At 38.5% G+C, this 4,904-nt stretch overlaps 1 pseudogene; it reads right to left on the bottom strand.

The window, feature by feature from the left end:
* Positions 1–343: 343 nt before the first annotated feature.
* On the bottom strand, positions 344–2,773 carry LOC132165187 (peroxiredoxin-2-like; annotated as a pseudogene).
* Positions 2,774–4,904: the final 2,131 nt, after the last annotated feature.

Here is a 4,904-nt window from a genome sequence, read left to right as displayed (position 1 = left end):
TTATTATTATTATATATATATATATATATATATATATGGTTCAGAATCTTCAGATTGGAACTTATGTGGCATATGCAAGGGAGGTGTGCTGGATGTTTTGTTTTTTTCTTTGATTCATATGTACTAAGCCCTGTTGGCTCTTGTTGGAACCTTTGTCTGCTTTCTCATACACCCCTTTGTCTGCATTTATTTTTTATATTTAAATATATATTTTTTAAAAAAATAAACGGGCGTAAATGTGCTTCGTGAAAGATGGACACACAAGAATACTGAATAGCATTTAAAAAAAAAGAAAAAAAAAAAAAAGAGTGAAGGAGCAGGAAGAATCAATAGGACATGATCCTATAAATAACATCTTTTAGCATTTAATGGGACAACAAAATGTTTGTTGTAGTACACCAGTATTGTCGTCCTACTATCTTCAGGTAATAAATATCAATGTTAGGCCTCTTCCAAGCAATATCCTAAAACGTCGTCGCTTGGATCTGATGCCCAAATTTCACACACAAAAGAGTAGAGCTGCTTAATTTGCAGCTTGTGTGTCCAAAGTGGGAGCACTTTCTCGCTTTCTGCTGGACAGTTGCAGAAATGATATTTGGAGCTTTTACATAATAAACACTTTCTCCCAAAGGAACAAATGAAATGGAACATGAAAATGCTACATTTTACTCTTTTAAATTTTGTTTTCGTGAATCTAAATGATATGACAATACATTTACCATCCAATAACATTAAATTTTATCTCACCTATCCTTTCTTGTGAATGATTTACAAACCCTTTTGATCCAGGGCTTGTAAATCACTTTGAGGTCGTCCACCAAGAGAGCAAATCTCCTAATTGAACGAGTCCCCAGTCCTTTCTCTCCAAGGTCAAGCTCAAGACCAAGAGCATGGGTGCATTTCGCTGCCCCATCAGCAAGGAACTTCACATGCTTGTTCACAGGGTAAGTCTTGGCCCATGCCTTCACCACAAACGAGTCATTCACTGCAAATGACAGTCAAAACATCCAAGTCGCAGGCAATTATCCTAAAGATCAATCTGGAGACAAATTCACATCAAATTGCTTGCATAAAAGTTGCAATATGGTCCCAATCAATCCAAAAAGAATAAGGAAAGTATTTACACGACAGTTTTGTTTGACATAAAAGAACTGAAAACAAGACAAAGCACAAGAGATGGTTGTGCCTGAAATAGTATCAAATGAAAGTGCATATGTCCAACCACGGCGTAGATATGAACAGCATATGGTATCATAGGTTCTATATTGGGCAACTAACGCCTGTCTAGCTACCAACACTTTATTTATTTATTTTTTTGAGAAAATCAATCATACAACTAGAAGCAAATACATTATAAGCATGAATTGAAAATACAAAATTCAGAAGAGATTATATGAATAATACCACTAATCAACAAAATTATTAGAATAATTTACCCCCTGCGGATTAGATCTGCAACAAATTAAACCTCTATTTGAACGTTACATATATGATATTTAGGGGCTAAATTGTTCAAATTGAAAATGCAAGGATTCAATTTACACCGATGTTGAATTGCAAGGGTGATATTTGCTATTTTTCCTTAACTTTTTTACCATTTTCTTTTTCAGATTTTGGGTACATATACAATGAATGCAGAGCGTTTAAAATAATAATTAGGTAATCAAATTCACTAATCTCCATCTTTCGACTGCTTATTTATCATAAATAAATCCAAACCATATGTTTATTCAGAATTAGTCACACCTTTTAATCTAAAACTTACGGGGACAAACTAGAAAATAGAGTGCAAAATATAAAGAGACAACCTCGGAAACTCCGCTAATCTGTTTTCTCCGACTAAAAAATAACCCTAAGAAAACACCGGAAATGACAATAAAACTGAAATTCTGAGACAGTTGTAATTTTTTTGAACCGGCATAGAAATCTAATAATAAATTCATTTTCAACATCCAACAATCGATATATAAACTGGGAACAAGCGGTGAAGAGTGGAAATGGTTACCTGCAAGTGGGGTGTGTGAAGGCACCGGGACGCCGAAGAAGAGGATGACTTTTTTACCGGCGGCGTGGGGGTGTACGGACACATATTGGAGCTTGTCTTCCTCGTCGAAGTAGGAGAGCGTACCGTCCGTTAATACGTCGCCGACAGCAATCGGGGCCATTGTTTTTGATCAATGGAGGTGATGTTGAAGAGGAGAGTTTGTGATCCGATGGTGAGTAGTGTGAGGGAAACGAATCCTCTCCGTTTCGGGTAGGGCAGCGGGTACCCGCCCCGCCAATAAGCCCAAAAAGCAAAAAAAAAAAAAAAACCCTACTTCTATTTCTCTCGCGCCTCCCTCTCTTTCTCTCGCCTCCTTCTAGAAAAAACCCAGCCTTCCTCTCTCTCTCTCCTCCCTCTCTCTGGCCGCTCCGTCTCAGCTCTCAGGTATCTCTCTTTCATTCTCTCTCTCACTCTCTCTCTCTTTCTCTGGGCAGTGTTGATTATGTTGGGTTGCAGTGTTGATTATGTTAGGTTGCAGTATCTCTCACTAAAAGACTTGCAGTGCTTTTATTTATTTATTTATTTTAGACTTGCGGTGTTGATTATGTTTGGTTGGATTTTTGATCTGTGACTGACGGTGAAAAAAGTGAAAATTATGCTTTACTAAAGTTTGAAGCTATTTGGAATTTGACATTCAATATTTTAATTTTTGTAATTCACTCCAATTTGTCAAACAGTTACAATTCGGTCATTCCGTAGTAAAGCGTGTTTTGTTTTTTCTAAAATACCCCTATCCCTGTTGCTTCTCCCTTTGCCGCCGGAGTTAAGGGGTTCATGAGAAAGAGCTTCTTAGTACCCTTCCTACTGATCTCCGGCGAGAAATCAAACGCCATCTCTGCCTCTCTTTAGTCTGACGAGTAAATTTGAAATATAAATTAATTGAATTAATTTAGAAGCTCAAAAGCTCATCCAAAAGTCGGAATATTGGTTGTTCACAGCGGCGGAATATTGGCCCCAACTCACGGAGGAATATTTGTTTGTTCAGATGTCGAAGTTTTTCAACCAAAAGTCGTCGGTGTCGGGGAAAATCCCGTCGGCCGAGACCCCCCGTGGGTCTGGCTAGACCTAGGCGGGTTGTGGCCAGACCCACGCCTGGACCAGGCTACCCGTGACTGTGAGAGACCAAGCTCGTGTTGTGCGAAAGGTCACGAATCTCTCACACAATCAATCGAGCGGAACAAACTAGATATAGTGTTTTTTTTTAAAAAATAAACAGCAATAACAACAAGAACACAAGATTTACGTGGTTCGGCAACTTGCCTAAATCCACGGTGCAACAGTAGAGAGATTTTACTTATTCAAAAGGGGAGACAAAAAGAGTGTTAAAACACTCACAAACCCAAATCCCCAAATACACCAAAGTCTTCCTCACACTCAAAACAATACTGGTTCTTCCTAGTTTCTGCAGAGCAATACAAATTTTTTCAATCTCTACAGAAAAACCAGCACACTCTCTCGACTCCTTGCAATGAAAACCGATGGATATTTATAACCATATTGTACAAGAAGTCAAAAAACAATGGCTTGCTCCTTTTGTTGACAAATGAAGAAATAATGAAGGAGCTAATGCAGTTGCTTCTTTTGTTGACAAAAGGAATAACTAAAGAGTTAATGCAAGGCTAAGTGCAGCTACAACTCTTAGGTGCAGAGAATTCATTGTTGGAGAAGGCTTCATACGGTGTAATTGGAGAAGAGGAGCATGACAAGTTTGACAAAGAGACAAAGTCTTTCCTTTTTGACTACTATGAGCCAATTTTTCAACAATTCTCCACCTTGGCGAATATTCTCTACTTCACTGTTGCACTCCCAATTTGCTTCAAATCTTCACGATATTGGCTAAGCTCAAACAATGTTTGAACTTAGCTCCAGTAACCACATTGGTTAGCATATCTGCAGGATTATCTACAGTTCCAATCTTTTGAAGATGAATGTCTCCTTCTTCCATAATTTCACGAACAAAATGGAAACGGACATCGATGTGTTTTGCTTGAGCATGATGAACTTGGTTCTTCGCCAAATGAATAGCACTCTGACTATCACACAAAACTTCCACATGCTTCTGAAAACTACCCAAGTCCTCAATCAAACCATGTAACCAAATTGCCTCCTTTATGGCATCAGCAATTGCCATATATTCAGCTTCAGTAGTCGACAAAGCAACTGTAGTTTGTAAAGTTGACCTCCAGCTAATTGGTCCTCCTGCTAGTGTAAAGACATAACCTGTTGTAGATCGTCTTTTATCCAAATTACCAGCATAGTCCGAATCCACATAACCAACTAAAATTTGATCAAGTCCATTCTCAACTCGTTCAAACTTCAAACCAACATCTACAGTACCCATAATATACGATAGAATCCACTTCGCTGCTTGCCAGTGCCCTTTTCCTGGATCATGCATATATCTGCTCACCATACTGACTGCTTGCGAAATGTCAGGCCTCGTACACGCCATAGCATACATCAAGCTACCCACCAAATTTGCATATGGAACATGAGTCATGTGATCATGTTCCTCATCTGTACTCGGAGACATAGCGGCACTAAGCTTGAAGTGCGGCGCCAATGGAGTAGTTGTAGGTTTGGTATTATCATCCATACCAAAACGCTTCAATACCTTCTTCAAGTATTGTTTTTGAGTTAGGCAAACAATACCCTTCGACCTCTCTCGAGTAATCTCCATACCAAGAATCTTATTGGCTTCTCCAAGGTCTTTCATTTCAAACTCATTTTTCAACTGAGCCTTCGACCTATCAATCTCCACCATACTTTTACATGCAATTAACATATCATCAGCCTATAAAAGTAAATAAATGAAAGTACAGTCTTGTAGGTTGCGAAAATACACACAGTGATCAAATTG

The sequence above is a fragment of the Corylus avellana genome, chromosome ca11, assembly GCF_901000735.1.
Source record: "Corylus avellana chromosome ca11, CavTom2PMs-1.0".
NCBI classification, from domain to species: Eukaryota; Viridiplantae; Streptophyta; class Magnoliopsida; order Fagales; family Betulaceae; genus Corylus; species Corylus avellana.
This window is presented reverse-complemented; position numbering and strand designations above follow the sequence as displayed.